This window comes from Danio aesculapii, chromosome 4 (assembly GCF_903798145.1).
Source record: "Danio aesculapii chromosome 4, fDanAes4.1, whole genome shotgun sequence".
NCBI lineage: Eukaryota > Metazoa > Chordata > Actinopteri > Cypriniformes > Danionidae > Danio > Danio aesculapii.
In genome coordinates, this window is record NC_079438.1 from 52,489,925 (window position 1) to 52,512,537 (window position 22,613).

The 22,613-nt window shown below is 37.4% G+C and overlaps 1 protein-coding gene across 3 annotated transcripts in view; it reads right to left on the reverse strand.

Annotated features, from left to right (window-relative positions):
* foxp2 (forkhead box P2) overlaps positions 1–22,613 on the reverse strand; it is a 139,087-nt gene that overhangs the window by 104,914 nt on the left and 11,560 nt on the right. Inside the window, exons 1-3 of one of the 3 annotated variants that reach the window (XM_056456046.1) lie at positions 21,972–22,070; positions 21,815–21,881; positions 21,345–21,406 (exon numbers count right to left, since the gene is read on the reverse strand). The gene's annotated coding sequence lies outside the window, so the exon portion shown is untranslated. Of the gene's footprint in view, positions 1–21,344; positions 21,407–21,814; positions 21,882–21,971; positions 22,071–22,613 lie in introns of those variants that run through there. The other 2 variants (XM_056456044.1, XM_056456051.1) reach the window with 2 other exon arrangements.

The following is a 22,613-nucleotide window of genomic DNA, read 5'->3' on the forward strand; positions in this document are numbered from 1 at the left end:
CCACGAAAAAATCTTAAGAATTGTGTTGATTCATCTGATTTTAAATAAGTCGTTTAAACAAGCAGCTAAAAGAGCGAAACAGAGGGGCGACACGGTGGCTCAGTTGTTAGCACTGTCGCCTCACAGCAAGAAGATCGCTGGTTCGAGCCCTGGCTGGGCCAATTGGCATTTCTGTGTGGAGTTTGCATGTTCTCCCCATGTTCGTGGGTTTCTTCCGGGTATTCTGGTTTCCCCCACAATCCAAAGACATGCGCTATAGGTGAATTGAATAAACTAAATTGGCCCTATAGTGTATGTGTGTGAATGGGTGTGTATGGATGTTTCCCAGTACTGGGTTGCAGCTGGAAGGGCATCCGCTGTGTAAAGCATATGCTGGATAAGTTCATTCTGCTGTGGTAACCCCTGATGGATAAAGGGACTAAGCCGAAGGAAAATGAATGAATTAAAAAGAAACATACAGGCACTAAACATGGGTCTTTTGTTTGGCCCGGACAAATTCAGGCTCCCCCCGCAGGACATTTAATATTGTACAGAAGTACCATTTGTGTATTGAATGCTGTACAGTCTATTAAAAACTGATTTGAATGATTCCTCCTAAGAGTGCATTTTGGTGAATGTTTGCTATTGATGTATATTGTGTACACATTTACATTGCTATAAAATTGGTGATGGAATTGAAAAAGTCTGGTGACTTATCCTGCACTGTAGTTTTTTTCCTCCAATCAAACACTCTTTACAATAATAATGCCCCTCCCCCATTATTAACTCTACTCTATTGGCTGTAAAAATATAAAGGAAAATATACAATAATAATGTCTCTCCCCCATTATTAACTCTACTCTATTGGCTGTAAAAATATAAAGAAAAATATACAATAATAATGTCTCTCCCCCATTATTAACTCTACTCTATTGGCTGTAAAAATATAAAGGAAAATATACAATAATAATGTCTCTCCTCCATTATTAACTCTACTCTATTGGCTGTAAAAATATAAAGGAAAATATACAATAATAATGTCTCTCCCCCATTATTAACTCTACTCTATTGGTTGTAAAATGTATTCACCTGTTAAGTGTGACACAACGCGAAGCGGCTTCCGGGGTCCTAGCGATAAATCAAACTGTATGAGGAGACTCATCAAATGGTAAAAATAAACTTTTACAAAGCGATGTTATACTTTTGGAAATCACGATCTCAATATATACAATGCCTAATAGCAGATGGCCAGAAAGTGATTATTTTTATACATTTTTTAAATTTTGGTATTTGTGATGCAGCAAGCCCAGAGACGGATGTGAACACTATGATTTTATATGAAATTCACTTTAATGTGTGATATGTGACTAAAAAGTGGTCATAAATGAAAATGTTCTCAATTTAAATGAGTAGTGGCTTAGACCCGGAACAGTACTCTATAGCTTACGATATGTCACGACGTGGATAGAAATATATACAATAATAATGCCCCTCCGCCATTATTAACTCTACTCTACTGGATAAAAAATTAAAACAAAATTTGTATAATTTTTTTTGCAATTTTATATATTTTTTAATCATAAAACTTACTTCTACATTTTTTCCTAATTAAATAAAATGTATTTCTTTAATAAAGCCATAGTTCATAGCAAAAAACTAAATAATTCACGCATAAATAAATAAATGCTGGCTCCACTGACCTCCATGGTAATTTTTTTTTCCGACTATGGATGTCGATTAGTGCCAGGAAACAGAATTCTTCAAAATATCCTCTTTTGTATTCAAAAGAAGAAAGAAATTCATGAAGCTTTAATACATTACTATAAAATTGTCAATGGCACTGCATTACGAAAAAAAGAGACCGGTGTCCAAAGTCACATGACAGGATGCCATGAGACTCAAAAAGAAAGCTTTCATTACCAGGTAACTTATATATATGTAAGTCTCCAGCAGTTCCGTTTTAAGTAATGCACACACACTCGCATCAAATGCACGACGCAAATTTTACACATGCGATTATAAATGCACGGTTCTTGCAGCAGGGACTTGAACTTTTCACACCTTTCAAAGCCACAGAATTGGCTGCGTTCAGCCTCTCTGCAGCTGCTGCGCTGCACTAATGCAAGACGGTGTCATATGAAAACTATTCCTCAACCCAAACCACAGAGCTGGTCATTAATGAAACACAGCCTGCACAGTGAGGTCATGAAAAGTCTACATTTCAGCAGCCACATATACAGGAGGAAAAAAAGAAGAATAATTCCCAAAGAATAGAGTAACAGGAACCAAAAAAAAAATCTGATTCCAATCCCAAGGACAGGGAAAAATAAATAAATGGCAAGAAACGGTGGCCTCTCACATTTTCCCCCGCGCTTTGCAAACAACCGTCAACTGCTGCTCAGAAACAGCGCTGGCTTCACAATGAGAGCAGACTAAACAATCCGATCCCGGCCAAGGCAAACGCTCTGCAACTCTGCACACAGTCGCATTTCAGGATGTCTCGGCTTAATTGCCAACTATCAAATCTCACAATGGAATCTGTCCATTTGGCAGGAACCCCGTCGGAACGACCTGATAAAATGTTGTTTAAAAAGTGTCAGCTTCGTCCCGCAATGAGAAGAAAATCATTTTGACGGGATTCAAGTTTCGGTTGGGTGTTTTTTGTTTTTTTCTTCATTTGTGGAAAAGGGCTGAACCAACTGAGCATAGTTACACTTGCAAACTCATAATGTGGGGATTAGACTGAAGACACCAAAATCAAAATCAAGTTTTATGGCTTAAAATGTGTCATCCACATCAAATCAAACTGTGAATCATGCTAAACTGAATTTTATTTTCAGTGAATTTTTTATTTCCTTGCTAAAAAATTATTAATTACTTATTAATTAATTCTTAAAAAACATGTCTGTGCCTTTTGGTTTAATGGAAAATGGCACAAAAAGTCTGATGACTCATCCTGAACTGTAGTTTCCTCCAATCAAATACGCTATTCAATAATAATGCCCCACCCACATTATTAACTCTATTGGTTTTAAGCAGTTTTGTATTTTTTTATTTGTAAAAGACAATTTCTGTGAATATATATATATATATATATATATATATATATATATATATATATATATATATATATATATATATATATATATATATAAATATAAAATTGTATTTCTTTTTTAAAAGCGATAGCTCACCTAAAATTTTCTCTCATTGGTACCCATTTACTTCCCAAGTAATTTTTTTTCCTACTATGGAAGTTGACGCATCCCAGAAACAAGCACCAGAAACCAATATATTTATTTATAAAGACATTCATTTGTTTTGAGTAAATAGTTTTTACAAATAAAAAAAATACAAAAATGTTTAAAAATAATACATTTATTAATGGGGTGGGGCATTATTATTGAATAGCATATTTGATTGGAGGAAACTACAGTTCAGGAATAGTCATGGAAAATGCCGGTGGCTGGCACCCATTGACTTCCATAGTAAGAAAAAAAGAATATGGAAGTTAATGGGTGTCAGAAACCAGCATTCTTCAAAATATCTTCTTCTTTTTTTGTTCAACATATGAAAGAAAGTCAATAAGCTCCAAAATATCATGAGGGAGAATAAATGAGAAGGTGATTTTCATTTTTGGGTGAACCATCCCATATGTTTGTTTATTTCTTAAATGTATGTCTTCATTTATAAAAGAAATACTAAATAATATGTTTATATGCATTTATATTAGCATATTCAGATGTAGGCATGGGATCATAACTGGTTTCAAGGTTTACTGCGGTTTGGAAATGTCAAGGTTTTAAAACCGGCAGAATTTTCTGTTATACCGTTTCTACGGTATATGTAAAGTTTTTATTTTTCCGTGTTTTTGGTGACTGTTTTATTTAGTTTTTTAGGGCAACACTATCTCTAGCTAAAAAAGGACCCTCCACATAAAAAGCATCAAAATATTTAAAGTGTTTCTTAAAATATATTGTGTTCAATGGAGAAAAAAGTTGTTGTTTTTACCCAGACATCTACAAAGAACAGTAATTATTATGATACCGTAAAACCGTGATATTTTAATCAAAGGTTATCATACCGTCACAATCTTATACCAGCCCATGCCTATTCAGATGCATTCAAGAGAGCACCTGGAATGGACAAACTTTCTAAAACATAAATTCAGTCCGAGTCATCCCTATTTCCCTTGGAAGAAACTGTAAATAAAAACAAATCCTATTTTCATATAAAAAATACAAACATTTCAGTGTGTGTCTGGAGCTGAGCTGAGCTACCGGTTCATGAAGTGTCTGGTATACCAAGGCGACCGATGCGAGCCAGGGTGGAAGCGCGACTAACCGTTTGAACACGCAAAGGGGACGAGCGCTATCAGGACTACGAGGGCAGGATAATCGGTCTGTCACTCGGAGCATCTTGTGGCATTCTGTTTTTCCAAGTCTGACTTTCAAACTCCCAGATCCGAAAAACTTCAAACAACCAAAATACCAGCACATTCATAAAACAGAACAGAACCGCTGGGAATTTAAGACGGAGGGAGAGAAAGCGCACACACATACACACACGCTCGCGCGCACAAAGGTAGCAGGCCTCGACAGCAGATGGTAAAATTAACATTTCAACAGTTCTCTTCTTTCATGTAGGTCTCGGCAGAACCGCCTTTTTTTCTGGAAAAATGTAAAGGCTAGGGTTTGGAAAGATGCAAGGCTAGAGAAAGCATCTGGAAAAAGGGGAAGGAGAATATTGGCTTATTGCTCCTGATGGTCCTCCTCTATGAAAAATTAAACAGGTCTGTTTTGCAGGTTTGGCTCTCTGGAGTGCCCTCCGCTCTGTTATGGAAACATCATCTCGGTAATTTATACGTGCTAAAACACCTGGTGATGAAGAAAAATAAACTTCATTTCTTTAAATCCTTGTCTAATCTCATCCGTTCTTCCCTTGTTAACGTCCAGGACGAAATGCATAACAGTGTACCAAATGCACGCTCCAACCAGACACCACTGAGATATATTCAGAAGCCGTCTAATGCATTTGAAATAAATACAAATCTAAATGAGCGAGAAAAAAATGAAAAATAAAAGATCAAAACAGCAAAGTGACAGGCTCATTTGAGTCCATTGAATGGAACGCCTGAGTGGAGGCCATTAATTTGGACACAGTTATGGCTAAATTACATGTGTTTCACCTCTGTGACATTTTAAATGCAATTAAAAGCTGGTTATGAAAGAGCGCGGACTTCCTCGTGATGAGGGAAATCGCGGCGGTGATTAACATGCAAACGAGCTCACGCTGGCGGAGTAGATTGAGCTTTGAAAACCCCATTTACTTTTGTGTGATTATCTATTTACCAGTACACAGCCTTCAATCTCTCGCTGTTCCCCCGGCGCACATCACTCAATTACACTCCCACCTTTATTTAGGAAGGTGCGACTGTAAAAAAAAAAAAAGCTAGATCTGCATCAGCCTTCCTCTGAGAGGCTGCACAGCTGGAGCATGTCGAATATCAGCCCTACCATTTGGCTATGAGGATTCTGTAAACGCTTCATTAACGAAAACGTCTCCGACCGCAGTTTTTACAAGTTGGCCCCTGATAAATTGTTAAGTTTGGAGGAGATGTTCCAGATGAAGACGAGGGGTCTTTCTGACGGTCTCGCCAGAGGAGCTCCGGATTTAGATTGAAATGAACTGCGCTGGAAACACTCAGAGCGCTATTATGTTTCGGCGTGTTGATGCAATTATCATCTGAACGCCTGGCAGCATCAGAGGAATCTAATTTAATTAATTTAAACGGATGAATAACCTCCAAATTCCTGTTGTAAAAAAAAAAATGTGCGAAGGGTTGAACGCTGGAAAAAAGTCCTGATTCAAAACAATCTGAAAAAACAACAACAAATGACTAGTCATTTTATTTATTTACTTAATCTGAATGTAAAATTGGATGAATATGTATTGGAAGTGTATATAATATAAATAGTCACTTTTATCCATGTTAATTAGCATACAGCATCATATGTTTTAAAGTTATTATCATACACTCATAAAAGCAGTGTCAATAATAGGTCAAAGATAGTTAAATACTGTTTTTAAACTATTTAAATGGATAGTGCAAGCTAAACTGAAAATTCTGTCATCATTTACTCACCTGCCCATAACTATTTGACTTTCTTTCTTGGGTTGAACACAAAGGAGATATTCTGAAATAACCATTGACTTCTATAGTATTTGTTTTTCGTACTATAGATGTCAATTGCTACTGGTTTTCAGCTTTCTTTAACATAACTTCTTTAGTGTTTAATAGAAGAAAGAAAGTCAAATAGTTATAGGACAGGTGAGTAAATGATGACAGAATTTTCAATTTTGCGTGAACTCTCCATTGAAGTAGTTGCAAAACAAGTTAAGTAAAGGTTTGTAATCACATGAGGGTGAATAAATAGGTACATTTTGATTTTTGGGTGAACTATCCCTTTAAGCTTAAATTATTTTGATTGCGGACTAAACTAGACCCTTTACACCTCATCAAATACTGACATTTGAATACATTTCAACACAAACAGAGTTTACTAGACAATGTATTGTGTTTGAAAAAGATATTAACATTTATAATAATGACCGAGCGCCATTATTCAATTGATTGAATAAGAAGGATTTCCAAATGAAGAGTTCAGATGCAACAACCTCTAAGTGGCGTCTGAAATTTCCACTAAAGTTTTGCATTTTTTTCAGTCTCCTATGTTTATGTTGAAATATTTCACTTTAAAGATTGTGGATACTTTGGCATAAAAGGGAAATTACTGATTCTACACACAGGAGCCTGATAAAACTGCTCATTTTAGAAGAAAATTTAAGATGGCATTCAAAGGTTTTTGCATTACTCTTCAAATGATCATGTGATTAAACAAAAATCACAGCTGTTTTTCTATCAACCACCCACTCCAGGTGGAGGACTCCATTCTTTCGGATCCATGCTGTCCACACTGGGACAGAGTTTTGAGAAGCCCTCGGCTCTCTTAAAGCTCCAGCCTTTTCAAGTGCTCTCAGCCTGCATAAAACAAGCCCTGTTGATCCGGCCGAAGGGGTTCAGGCGAGCAAAAAATGGAAACAGTGCCATCCAGTGATGTGTCTGGGCATTCCTCAAGTGCCTGACCCGAGACTTGATCTCCAGGAAAGCCACAGACTGATATGTACTCTGGCAAAAGCCTGTAATCTGTCATTTCTTCTTTGTGGTGACTAAAGACTGAGAAACTTCTCGGCGGAGCAGTGGGCAAAAGGCATCAGAGTGAATAACAGTAAGACCCCTGCATGTGCGCGTGTGGATTTTCAAGCAGGAAACTCTGAAGAGTTGCATCAGAAACACCTGAACAAAACTCACCTGTCTTGATCTACGTGCAGTTCTGTAGAGGAAAATAGGCATTTGAAGTATTCATCCTGATCATCTACAAAAAGCACAACATGGGAACATCTAATATAATTAAATTCAAACGCATCTGAGCTTCATTCGTAGAATGAAAATGAATGTTTTGACATGAACAATTCTCCATTTAAACCTCATAACACTTCCTGTGATAATTGAAACCTACATAGAAGCAACCTATATGTGAACTAGAATGAACCTATTAAATGTATGGTATGAACTCATTTTTTACTTCTCATTATACAGTGCTGGACTTATTGTACACTAATTAATTATTTCTAAAGAACGCCTATGCTAAATCTTTATCATCTTTGACAAAATTCAAAAATTCGCAACTTTGATGAGGCTGAAATCAAGTCCAATTCCCATTTCTAAAATTACCATTTTTGATAATCACGATACAAACAACTGTAATAATGATTTCAGTATTTAAAGGGACAGTTCACCAAAGAAGAAACATTTATTCACCATTTACTAACCTCAAGTGCTTTCAAAACTATTATTATTATTATTATTATTATTATTATTATTATTATTATTTTACTTTATTCATTCATTCATTTAATTTTTATTTCTGGCATCGCAACTTATCCAGCATATGTTTTACACAGCGGATGCCCTTCCAGCCGCAACCCATCACTGAGAAACATCCATACACTCTCATTCACACACATACACTACGGACAATTTATCTTACCCAATCCATATTCTATAGCGCATGTCTTTGGACTTGTGGGGGAAACCAGAGCTCCCAGAGAAAACCCACACCAACACGGGGAGAACATGCAAACTCCACACAGAACTGCCGACTGACCCAGCCGAGGCTTGAACCAGCAACCTTCTTGCTGTGAGGCGATAGCGCTACCCACTGCGCCACCCATTTTACTTTATTATTATTATTATTATTATTATTATTATTATTATTATTAATATTATTATTAATATTATTAACATTAAGATATTATAGAATGGCTACTATGATAGTCAATCGCATGTGTTTTTGTAGTCAATGGCTACAAAATCCTTTACAATATCTTCATGTTCACCAAGTGAAAGACACAAACAGTTTTGAACCTAGAGGCTCATGACAGAATACATTTTTTTGAGTGAAGCGTGCCTTTAACAAAGTGTTTGACCGTGATTCACTTCGAACAATTAGCATTGAAATGGTGTTTTTAAGTGTTTTTATTGCTTACTGTGTCCTTAAACACTACAATAAATAATGCATGCTGTATAAAGCACTAACTAGAACTGTTGTACCACTAAATTTGCATTTAATTAAACATATATGAAAGCTAATTATTTATATAAATGAGAGATTGGTCCGCTGAAGAAACATCAGAAGGATATTTTGTCCAATCCTCCCCCTTTATTCCAGCTTTAAATCTATTGATCTGTGAAACGCAGGACTCAAGGGAGGAGATTCGCTTAAAATTATACAACTAATCATGAGATGAATAATGATTACACCATTTGGTAATTAAACGTCTTACAAACCATTTAACTCACTGTACGTCAGAAAGGGCCACTGGAGGTCGGCGCGATTGTTTTTTTTTTTTCATTTTAGATGCTGTGCGAATCAAGGGAGCGATGAGGGGGGGGTGGGAATACAAAAAAAATGCTATGTGACACAACGATGAAAACACGTTGATGGTTGTTAGCAGTTATCCTGCTAATCCTCTATGCTGTCAAGGCAATGAAAGGAAACAATTTGAGGAGGGGAAAAAAAGCCACACAAACACCTCGTTCTCTTGGTGAAGTGGGTAAATTATATATTTAGAAAGCTCATTAGTCGACATATGCACGGTCTCATAAAGAGAGAGAACCAGCAAATATATGCACAGATTTGCAAACGCGTGTGTATGTTGTGAGAGAGCGTTCTTGGCACAAATAGCTCACCTCTGTGTATCACAGTCTCTGATCAACACGCAGGTGCACAAGATGCATGCTAAAAGCCAATTTGCTGTCAACAATTCCTTTCTTATCCTTACTTAAAGGTTATAATTACCCTGCATTAGCGCTGTCAGTTTGTTGCTGAGCATGAAGGGCGGCCCTGCGAACATGCAGTGTGTTTGTACACGCAGGGTCCAAAATTAACACTCTTCAAGCGCCAAATTCAACTATACTTGGCTTTGTTCGGCGGTTGGCCGACAGCTTAAAAATATAAATAACATTATTTGGTTTTATTTGAACAAAGAACAAATGCGGCTGATTTAATGATTCATTCAAGTCAGGCTGGAATGTATTTGTGAGTTGAATGGATTCAAATACCACCAATATTGCAATTAAGAGTGAGGAACTCAAAGTATTTTTCCATATCATAGGGAAAAATTAAGATGCAGATTCTGTATTGATTGCGAATTTGTTTAATTGAATTGACTTAAAAGCTAAATTAGAAAAATTGCATGAAGAGATTTGAGTTTAATGTGCAATTAGAATATGGTCTGGTATTAACATGGGTTTTCAGTGATGTGATTACAAGTGGGTCAGGCGTTCCCATCTGATACAATGTAAAAACATTTTTTGTCGCTTGATTGAGGTAAATTGAGATGACAAAAAAAAAAAAAACTAAAACTAAAAAAAATTTAAGGCAGATAAATAATTTTTAAAAACATTTTTTTTTACATTATATTAAGTCAATGACCACTTGTGTTACAACTTTATAACTTTAATGTTATATATTTCATGAATACGAACTCCCCAATGGTATTTGAAAATGGAATTTATGATGTGACAGATTTCATAAAAATCTGAAATTTAACCTTATACAAGATGCATTATGGTTTATGTTTTTATAAATCTCAATGTTGCCTGAAATTTCGGTCATTAACAGAATACTTTTTGAGAGTTTTTTCTTTTGCTGAACACAAAAGTAGATATCCTGAAGAATAGTAGAAACTAGTAGTATTGTCTTCCATAGTAGAAGTTAAAAACACGATTGATATAAGTGCAATTCAAAAGCATGCACATCTTGTCAGGTTAGCACAGTTATATGTTATTAAATGTGGTATTTTCATGTTCACTGAAGAGAAATGCAAACAGCTGTCAGTAGAATCTTTATTGGTGAAACTTTAGTTTAGGTCACAATTCACAATGTTTTTTACCATTAACTAACACTATTAGCTTAATAAACAATGAATTAGCTGTTTAGTTAACAAGGTAGATGGCTTTAGGTTTTGGGTAGAGATGCAGAATTAAATCATATGTTATAACTACTAATGAACAGCTAATATCTAAATAATAGGTAGGTAATAAGGCACTTAATAGCATGAATTGTGACCTAAACTAAAGTATTACCCTTGTAAATGCTGCTCCATCTAAAAGCATGTGCTGAACCGGCTTTACTGACAAAATGCACATTAAAAATCTATTTCAAATAAATCGCCCAGCTCTAATAGCTACAAGACAATGGTGTCTTCAAAAAAAATCTTCTTTTATGTTCAATTGAACAACATAAGAAACTAATAAAGGTTTGGAGCCACTTGAGGGAGACCAAACCTGGAATCCATCATGTGACAGAATTTATAAAATTACAAAATTCAAGTTTATATATGACGCTTTACGTTTATTTGTTTCTTCAAAATGAAAATATTATTTATAAGTTCTTTTCTTCTGTTGAACACAAAAGTAATCATCCTGAAGAATGGTAGAAACTGGTAGCTATAGTCTTCCATAATGAAAGTAGAAAACATTATTGTTCATACATGATATATCATGCACATTTATATGTTATTATATGTTGCTGACTGAAAAACAATGCAAACAGCTGTCAATATAATCTTTATCCTGTTATTAAATCCAATTGATTATTCTATTGATTAGTAAATAAATTTTGATTTTAAACATGATTTCACATTGCTTATTAGTGTATTATGTAGAAGATGCTGCTCTATCTGAAAGCACATACTGGAGTTATACAAGAACAAGCTTTACTGACGAAATGCACATTAAAAATGTCTTTCAATTGGGCAAAAAGTTTCAAATGGCCCAACCCTGATGGCTACCAGACAATGGTGTCTTCTTTTGTGTTCAGTAGAAAAAAGAGACTCATAAAGGTTTGGAGCCACTTGAGGGTGACCAAAACTGCTTAAAACCATGATGTCTCTTCATTTTTATTTGACAGGCGCCATTTTATGATGATGACAGTTTCAGAAAAGCTTTTTTTTAGCTTTAAAAACATGTGAAATACAGTTCCACAGTTGGTGGGAAAAATTGGGTGGTAAACTTTCTCTGAATTCACCAGCTAGCCAGTAAAAAAGTGAATTTTGGCCCGTGCGTGTGAGTGCATTAGTGCATTATACAGTGCCAGCACATGCTCAAAACCCCTCTCTTATGTTCTTGTATCATTCATAATACTTCATGCTTTGCTCACAAGCAGTCAAAGGAAACATTGAGGTACTTGAGATTTTATTGAACGGCGGCTTGTAAACGTTGTTGCGAGGAAAGGCGTGTGTATTAAAAATCCTCTAAAAGGCATTGAGCCGGACTGGAAATCCCAACAATGGTTTCCAGGAGGGCAGTATCAGGGAATGCAAACGTCTGCCGTGATGAGCGTGCCAAAGATTAGAGACAGACTCCGCCATTTACATAATGTAAAAACTCTTTTCTTTCATTCCCTCGTTCTTTCTTCCTCTCCAAACTATTCACTAAATAAATGAGGAAACTATCAAAGCGTTGGGATGTTTGATAAAAGGCAGACAGAGTGGATTCAGAATGGCCACAATACACGCGGCGAGTGGCAGCATTCAGAGGCAGCCGACTGAGGAAGGACTGGCAGAATATTTATAACGGAGGACAATGCTAATGTATTAGGGTGACACCTATACCTCCTCTAAGCCAAAAGGGAATCACAATGTGACGCTGGCTTTATCTTCTGAGGACGAATGCTGCGCTGGGAGGGTGGGGGTTTATAGAAATTTGGACAAATGTAAATGTATGGAGAACGTGGATGATTCTTCATGAGGCTGAATAGGAACAAGGATCTTATTGAATGTGACCCGTTTTGTTCGGCTTCAGTGTTTAAACATGCGCTTCATTCCCATCAAGATGGACTGAAAAAGACTGACAAACTTGTACGGATCGGGTTCGAAATGAGGCCTTCATTGAACTCAGATATATATATTGTTGTACAGGTACAGATTTAGAAGAGAACATTTTTAAATGGCAATGGATTATGAAAGTACTGTATGTACAAGTAATTAAATATTACAGGACTTTAATACATCAGGATTTTACTGGACTTCAAACATCACTTTTTAATTTTATACATTCATTTAAATTATAATTACAATAACAATGTACAACTATTGGCGGCACAGTGGCTCAGCACTGTCGCCTCACAGCAAAAAGGTCACTGGTTTGAGTCCCAACTGGGCCAGTAGTTATTTCTGTGTGGAGTTTGCATGTTCTCCCCATGTTCGTGTGGGTTTCCTCCACAGTCCAAAGACATGTGCTATAAGTGAATTGGGTAAACTAAATTGGCAATGAGAGTGTATGAGTGTTTCCCAGTACTGGGTTGGGGCTGGAAGGGTGCCCGCTGTGTAAAACATATGCTGGAATAGTTGGCGCTTCATTCCACTGTTGCGTCCTCTGATAAATCAGAAACTAAGCCAAAGGAAAATGAATGAATAAATGACAGTACAAATATGACACATTTTTGAATATTATTGTATATTTTGACATAAAGAGCAAGAAGTAAACAAGGATCCAAAATGATTGTGACAATTATTGACCCATACTATATTTTACATTACATTTTTGTTAGTTTAAAAGGTGAAGCCATTAAAATTTACCAAAAGCATTTTAGAATAAAATAGATAGAAAAATTGGAAAAAGCAAGAGATAATAATCATCGCGATTTCCAAAAATATCATACATGTTATTAAACTATAGAATTACCATATTTTATCCATAACCTACAGAAGATAAAAATATTATTTAATAGTTACATAAAAAACAACATGCAAATAAAAAGCCATCAGCCTTTCAATTCTTTTTCCATTGGATTGCGACCACTGGAGTAACACACTAGATGACACACCAATAGTGTTAGGGTGTACTCACACCATGTACAGTTGCCTTGAACCAAGCCAAAGCACGCTTGTCCCTCCTCCCGTCTCCCACGACGGCCCGCACTCACATTACATCCGGGCCTGAGCACGCTTACGTCATCAATGATGCGCTGTTCAGTAAGCGCTCTGGCTCAGCACAGTGGAGATTTCTTTAGTTATATAGATTTAGTCGTTTGATATGCAGTGACGTGCAATCGAATATTTTAGCCGAACAGATCCGCGACTTTTGATGCTCATAAACAATCATAAAGTCCTCGTGCTGCAGGAATTAGGAGGTTTGCTGAAGGTGCAGCTGCCGTGCAGTGAGGGGTTTGCGTCTTTAATAATCTACGACAGTATGTGTTCACTGAACAGTAAGAATTATTAATAAATCCATATGAAACAGTCCTGTAAAAGTCATGTCTCATCTTCAGTTTTGGGCTCAGGTATGCTTTGCATTTCCACTATAACCGTCCCACGCCTCTTCCAACTGGGCCAGGGCTGGCCAAGTGAACGATCCGGGAAACGGGCCTGGGCATGGTTCGGATAGCATAGTGTGAAAGGCCCTTAGTTGCAGCTGATTGATTTTACCGCACAATGTTAAACTTTGACACCTTTACGGCACTCGCGTAGGCGACGACTGAACATAGAGGATGATCTCCAAGTTGCGGTCTCCAAAATGAAACCAAGAATAGTCTTGTGCTGTAAACATTGTGCCCACCATTCTCATTAAGTGAGGTTAATATTGAATAAAACAAAAGAACTATGACTGTAAAAAATGATATGCTTGTTAGACTGTTGCACTTTTTTTGTGTTGTCAATAAGCTTGTTTATATAGTACCTATTGGTGTGTGTGCAATGTTTGTATGTTTATAACCATCTTCGAGAATAGTGGGGGTCGTGAATCACTGGAATTGTTAATTTGGGGGCTGTGAGAAAGTTTGGGAGCCCCTGGTATATCGTAATAAACTAATCTATAAGAATGAATTTACGAAGGTAAATAGAAGACCATAAGAAGGTAAACAAGACCATATTTTGTGCTTAACTGTACAAAACTACACTAAATGGTGAACATCCATCTGTGAGCAATATTTTAAACGTCTCTGTGTCCTTCATGAAAACAAAACACACAACAAAAACTACACAAAAAGCAAACACTGGATTGCATTACCTGACAGGAATGCCTGAGATCTAAGGTCTACTTTCAGTACATTTATAAAAGCCATTCCCGAGAAACAGGTTTAAATTAAGCCGTTTGCTTTCTCCCAGGCCTCTCAAAAAACATTGAACTTGTGAAATTCCTAGCCTTCCCATACCTCTAGAAAACAGCTCATCCCAGTCGTTCGCCTGGAATCTATGAACCAATCAGAAGAGCGTCTGCGCACCGTGTGTGTGAGTGTGTTTTCTAGATCATTCTAGTCTATTGCAGTGAATTCTCATAAGGCGACCTATTTTATTTACTTTATCTTCAATAAAATGGTTCAGTGAGCATTAGCAACTTTGAGACACGAGTTTCAATCAGTCCTGTGGCAGCACTGTCAGTCTGCATCCAGCCCTGTGTGTGTGTGTGGTGCAACATGCCGCAGACAGGCGAGACAGAGGGAGAAAGTCGTCTAATAACAGAGAGAGCGAAGCTATGAATGAAAGAAAGAGAGAGAGTTAAGTGATGAAAATAGGTCTGGAGAAAGCAGGAGAGAAATATTAGGGGAAAACAAATGGAAAAGCAGTGGAACGGGACGAGAAAGAAGTCTAAACAGAACTAATTCCACTTGCATTAAACGTAAAAGCTTGGTCAACATTGTCTGAGGCTTTTTGCACTTTCGAAGCTGCCAAACCAACATTCAAAGTTTTCTCTTGGCTTTTCTACTTAAAAATGACATTTATATGAATCGCAGTTCAAATTATTCACGTTTTGTACATTTACATGACAATGATGTACAAAAAAAGGGAGGGTTTCATGTATACGATCCAATGTTTTAGATAGATTCAAATAGATCCACCAAATAAAAAGCTGCACTATGCCAGAGTCAATGGATGGTACTTACACACATATGGTTCTGTAGAATACTGTTATTGCGTTGGCCATCAAGTCCTAGCGCATAAGCATAGACTGAACCAGCCTGACCTCACTATTTTGCATATTGTCAAAGAACTGTCTAATTCATAAAAAAAATATATGATTTAAGTCACAAGGAAATGAGCAAATCTTATTAAAATGTATGATTGAGATTGTACGAATTCATATGATAAGATTGTGTTGGACTGAACATCTATTTCATTAAAAAAAAATAATAATAATAATTTTTATTAAAATAATTTTTAAAAAATAATTCACATTTTTTGTAGTTTACAGAGACAATAAGTAATGCAAAAGAGACATGGCAACCTATGATCGCATATTTCGAAAAAATAAAGACTCTCCCCTTTAACTGATTTATATAAAGAAATCTTTGCAAACAAGGTTAAATGTGATCACCAATATTGTTTGGTTTCAAATTCATGTAAGGGTTGGGTCAACAGACGTTGCCACCCGAACATGGTCGATAGACATCCCGATGCTGAGCCTGCATCGCGATCCTTTGCCCTGCCCCCATCGCAGCAGCAACCTGCTCGCGAAAAAAACACACCGCCTCTGTTACACTAATACATCTTAGTTTAAAAGATGTAAAGTTAGTATATAGAAATGGTAGGCTACAAATAATTAATTCATTACGAGTTAATTAATTATTCATTAATAATTAATTCACCGCCGCCTACAACGACGATGCCAACGTCATCACGATGTTTCACATTAGACATTGTACGATGCCAAATTGGTCGACATCGCCCAACCCTAATTCATATAGAAGACCACTATAAGTATGTCAGATTATTCATTTGTATTATCATGTAGGAGGCGACGCAGTGGGTAGCACGTTCGCTTCACAGCAAGACTGTTGCTGGTTCGAGCCTCGGCTAGGCCAGTTGGCATTTCTGTGTGGAGTTTGCATGTTCTCCCCGTGTTCATGTGGGTTTCCTCCGGGTGCTTCGTTTTCCTTCACAAGTCCAAACACATGTGGTATATGTGAATTGGCTAGGCTAAATTGTCCGTAGTGTATGTGTGTGAATGAGAGTGTATGGATGTTTCCCAGTGATGGGTTGCGGCTGGAAGGGCATCCGCTGTGTAAAACATATGTATAACATAAAACCTGGCGACCCCAGATTAATAAAGGGACTTAGCCAAAAAGAAAATGAATGAATGAATGAATGATCATGTAGGTATTTATCTGAATTATTTTTACAATTGATATTGTCTAATTGTAAATGTACACAAAACTGTAAAGTTAATTTTAATTTTTATTTTTTTAATTATTTTTATTTTATTCCATTTTGCTTTACTATATTTCTGTTGTAATTTTATTTCAATTTAACTTGGCTGTTAATGTCTTTTGGCAGCAAGAATCAATTTGGGGAAAAATACAATCTTGATTGTACAAAATATGTTTTGTATAAGCTTGTGGAAAAAAACAAAAAACAAATAAAAATATATAAAAAAATTATAATAATTAAAAACAAAACTCCAAAATGTATTAAAAGTTCTTGAAAAAATAAAGACTCTCCCCTTTAACTGATTTATATAAAGAAATCTGTGCAAACAGGGTTACATGTGATCACCAATTTTGTTTGGTTTCATATTCATGTAGAAGACCACTATAAATATGTCAGTTACTGATTTGTTTAATCGTGTAGATTTTTCTCTGAATTATTCTTACAATTGATATTGTCTAATTGTAAATGTACACGATAATGTAAAGTTTAAATATAAATAATAAAAAAAATTATAATAAATAAAAAAATTTAAGGTATTAAAGGTTTTTAGCTGAAAATGGTGTCACATGAAAGCCCTCTAAAAATTATTTATTCCAATAAATCCAGCAACTGAACTTCAAGGTTTATTCTTAAAGACAAAAGAGTATTTTTTGTACATTTATTGCACAGTTCCACACTCAACTCACTTTCAATAATAACACGAATAAAACTAAGGCAGAAGTCTAAATTATATTTCTCCATCGCATCAACATTAGGCCCCAAATGCTGCCAGCAGAGCTTAACTTTCATTTCTCTTCACCAGCAAAAATCATAAAAAAAATAAATAAAACGCTCTCCAAGAGTTTCATTTAAAAGGACTTGACGGAAACAGCTGGAGAGGTACAAGACGAAAAAGAAAAAGGAGACAGACAGGAAAGTCGAGCGAAAGAGATTTGAAAAGGCTTCACAGGTGAGGTGGGCTGAGGGACACCCTGTCTGTTTGGTCTCTCGTAGAAAGAAGAAGGGCATGTTTATGCAGACGGATTCTCTCTCACATGACTCCCTCTGGCTTCGGCACTCCACATCACTCCACGAGCCTCAGAATCAGGTAGTGTGACCACACAATTGGCCCAGAGGCACGGCTTTCATGAGAGAGAGTTACAAAAGTGAAGCGCATGCCATGGAGAGAAATCAGACACTCTCGGATTTGCCAGCGCGGTTGCTCTGACACACACATTTCAGCCAGAGAGCGACATGTGACCTGAATCGGGTTGCTCTAGTCCCAACAACAAACACTTTTATCATCTATCAAGGCAGGTAACCGTGAGACAATTTGATTGTATGGACTTGCGGTTTGTGGCAGGGAAGCCAAATACCAGGCTCTAGTACCTCTCCTTCCGCAAGATCACTTTTCAAGCCACGATCAAATTATGGTGAAGAACAAAGCGGTTGGCTTGTATCTTTTGTAGAAAGCTTTTTTCCTGTGAATGGCGGCCAGACAAAGCGTTCAAATGGAGAAAGCGTTTCAAAACAGCGCTATCAAAGCGTTGCGGGGGAGAACTCTGTTAACGTATAAGATTTCCTTCTTCTGACGAAAATAACATTAGCTGTTTATATGAAATATCAAACATAAGAAACACAATGAAATCCTGGAATTCTTGTGAGAAGAATCACTTTTTATTAAACATGCACACACAAAAATAAGACTAAGCTAATTTAATCTAATTTACATTTAAATGAATCCTTTTTGTGGCCAATTATTCACATAATCTAAAAGTCTTACAACTCCACGGGAGGCCGAAATCCTTCATACTCAGTTGCTTCAAAGCCTCTAAATAAATTGGCTGCAAGAAAACCAACGGCAGCTTCCATTGCATACTTCATGTCATAATTCCAGTTTAGTCAACTCAATTGGAGTTGATGTGACAATTGTCTGAGCATACGCTTCTAATCTGTCTCGGGTTGTTTAATACACATTTCTAATGACAAAATTGGCAGAAATTGACTCATATTTATATATTCAAACTGCATGCGTAATCCAACCATGTCTATTCTACACTACTATCTATTTCATGAGTGCATAGGGGTTCAGAATGTACTACAGGTGACACATAGGGGGACAAGACAGCATGAGACCGATGGATGATCACCTGCAAGCAAAACTCCAGTCTAATTCCTACCACCTGCACCACGGGGGTCAATCCTGTGTCAAACCTCTCTGATGTCAAAAAAGAGGGTCTTGTTTCACAATCGTCCTACTACATGGAAGCATTCCAGCACTTATAGCCTCTTGAGTAGAGTTTTGAGTATTAAACTTGCTGGATACATATTGGAGACAAAAAAACACGAGGTAGAAGTCGCAGTGAAGGACACAGACTCTAGGCCAATTCAGATGGCCGATTAGCATAGCACTCCTGCCGGATCAATAACCTCATTGACTCGGTCTATCTCCTCTATCAGGAATGATGGCAGACTCTCTTTTGTTACTCTATTCTCAAGGCAACAGTCCATTCTCCACAAACCCTCACTCAATTTTTCAAACAGGCCTCGATTTGTTTCCTTCTGTCTCACTGTCTTTGAGAATGTGAGTAAATAAAGCTGTCCGGATGCCACTGAGAAAGATTAGCATGTTAGCTTTTCACTTTATCTGCTGCTGAATGCCTGGAAGAGAAGAAACGATGTCTCACCATCATGCTAATTTTACTTCACAAACCTCTTATTGTCATGCTTAAGAAAAAGAGGTGCGAATGGACAAGACAAGGAGCCACTCGACCTCCAATTTGCTCACAGCATGGCTTTACAATCCATTACCAAACCTCAGCTTAAAGGGAAAATGGAAAATTGGATAGGATTCAATCTCCTCCCAAAAAATCCTTCTTTCTAATATGGAGACAAAACAATGAAGCGAAAAGATTTGAAGAGGAGAAAGACCAGAACCATGAAGAACCAGAACCATGAAGTGAACCTTTGATGGCCTGAACTTTTGTCCAACCATCCATCATATAAAAAGTCTTAAGTTTAAAATATTCGAGCGAAATGAGGGATTGACCAGTGACCTGATCCCAGGAGCTGCTTGGGTTCTGGGGGTTAATGGGGGATAAAGATTAGGAGGAAGTGGGCTTCGCTTCATCTCCGTCCCCAACCACCTTCCCTTTCCAATCCCAAATCAGCCACACAATGAAACCTGCCAATGGAGATGGAGTCCGCTTTCCTTTGATATCCCTCCGAGCTCTCAGCTCCGAGTGTCCAGAGCAAAGCTCCATGGAGGTTTCTCTCGACTCTGGGGAGTGGAAGAGCTCTCTCTGAGCCATTTTAGATGGAAATGACAGCCGCTCTACTAGAACAAGAAATCAATTTTCAAAAGCGAAGAACGCAGTAGGCCGTCCATCCGAAGAGTGAGCAATGCTATCCCTCGTCTTTAGACTCGGGTGAGATATGCTTAATTGCTGGAGATTTTATAATGTGTGTGCATTGGCTGTGTGAAGTTGGGCGGCAATTATACTTTTTTTACGCACTAATCAGAGGACTTCTGTTCCAGAACAGATATGCTTTAAGAGTTCATCTTTGAAGATTTAAGTGGATACTCGTCAAATTAAAAACTAATATTCAAATCTCTTTAAGGTGGGGAGAGAGGAGCCGGGTTTTGCTCAGCCTCATGAGGCAGTGACTTCTGGGGATTTCAGCCCCTGCCTGAAGCCAAGCCACCCAACCTCTTTAGCAATTGCAAACTTTAATCAGCCCTGCACCTCAAAGGCAGAGTAATAGTTTGGAAAAGACTCGCTGATGGATGCTTCTCTACAGATTTGAGCGCTGAGTTTTGCAAATGCAGTAAAGTGTGAGCAGTTATTGCTTGCACTATGTGAAACTTTCTTAGCTTGGATTTGAAATATTTTTATAAATATTAATGTATAAGTACTGATTGAATGCTATCAAAGCACCCACATATGAAGTGCCTACCCAACTTCTGAAGAATAATAAAGAAATTTCTGTGCATACCGATTATTAAAGAGACACTTTACTCAAATTATTTAACAAAATTTACTTACCTTCAGGTTATAGCTATTGGAGCTAAAATCAGAAGCTATAAAAATGAACCACCAAACATGACCTAAACTTGCCTTCTCCAGTATATCTCATTTACCCATCGCAACTGTAGACCCCTGTCTGGCAATGTCTACATCACTAATGACAACGACCACCACCTCTGTCACATAATCAGTGGTCACATTCTTACAGACGGCAGGATTCCTTTTGCATGTCTTTCACTTACTTGGTGACTAAACCATCGGAGGCTTCAGTGAAAGGCTGGGGAAGCCAGACAACATACTTTAAACGTTTACCTGCTGAGTTATGCAGTGCAATACATTTATCTTGCCTTCATCTGCCTTTAACGTGAAACCCGACAACCGTCAGAAACTAAGTGGACCCTCTCGACTATCATGATGCATCAAGAATCTTTAAGAGGTCCCCGGACTCCTCGTTATTAACACTCCTCTCAGGATGTGGTTGATGGAATATATAATGGAAGTGATTTTTGAGAGGACATATCAATTATGGCAGAGACAGACAGACCGAACATGCAAATGAGCACTTTAAAGATTGCTTTTACTTACCACTTTTGCCTTGGTTTCAGAGTACTCCTGCACTGTGAACAACGGCCATACCAGGTCTCATCCTGACCAACACAGAATTGAAAGAATCTGTAAACATACATATATTTTTTCCTTGGGGCATGCATTTCTTTTACATTTTTCCTTTTTTGAATGCTACAAAGGTGGCGAGACAGAAAGAAATGACAGTATTGTCGCTGATATTTAGGGAGACTTCAATGCCAGACAAGGTTTACTGTTTGTGTCATGCGAGAGTTTTTCATCTCCACTGCAAAATAATTACAACAAAGTCTGTCATACTCTTTCAATACGACAGGTCAATCAAATAACTGGATGTGGGCTCGCTTCACGTCAATGTGCCGCAGTTGCGTACGATCGAGCTCTCGTTTTTATCTCGTTTTCAAAGAGTGCATCTGCCAAAAAGATGAAAGTGTTGACAGAAGTACAAGAGAAGCTATGTTTTTCGATCTTACCCTGAGGGGAAACTTTCGGTTGATGTCCGTGTTTGTTTGGGAGAGGCGAGTCCAAGTATGAGAGAATCTGTCAAAATAAAAGAAAGAAAAGATATTACACATTATTCAGAAAGCATTATTTTTTTTCAGTAGTACATTTTTTAAAGCACTTCGATACCTTCATCTGCGTTTCAGACTGACACACATCACACTCCGAATAATAATATGCATCAGAAATGAGGGAAAATGTTTTGCCCTCGAAACAGCTTGCCATGCCTGGCAGGTTAAAACTAACCGAGCATAAATCAAACTTTCCATCGAGGCTTCTGCCTTTTTTTTTGCTGACACTCACAGATATGTGCAACTAAATGAGCATGTGCAGCTCAGTTCACCTCATTTTTGAGAAAAAAAACTGCAAGTTGTAACATATTTCTTTTTCTTTTTTTGAAGAGTACAGTTCACTTGTAAAGCTACAGTACGCCAGCCGAATGGCTTCGGATTCACTCTATCCCAGAATTCCAAAGACCCCTGTAGGCAACTAACAACTTCAGGATCCCGTGGAATGTGCTCCCTGAACTGTACAAAAAGAGGAGGGGGTTTGCTTAGGAGAGCATTTCTGCAACACAAACACGCCACTGCTTTAGCCGCCTGTGTTTGAGGAGGTGTTACAAACTGAGACTGAGAGTTTAGAGGAAATAGCGCAAACGATCTATTTAGCCCGAGTATTAATATACATCTTACACGCTTAATTACATGTACAAGTATATGGTGTTCATAATTCTGAAAGTACGCCTGGTTTAGGAGCGCAAATAGTGTATAT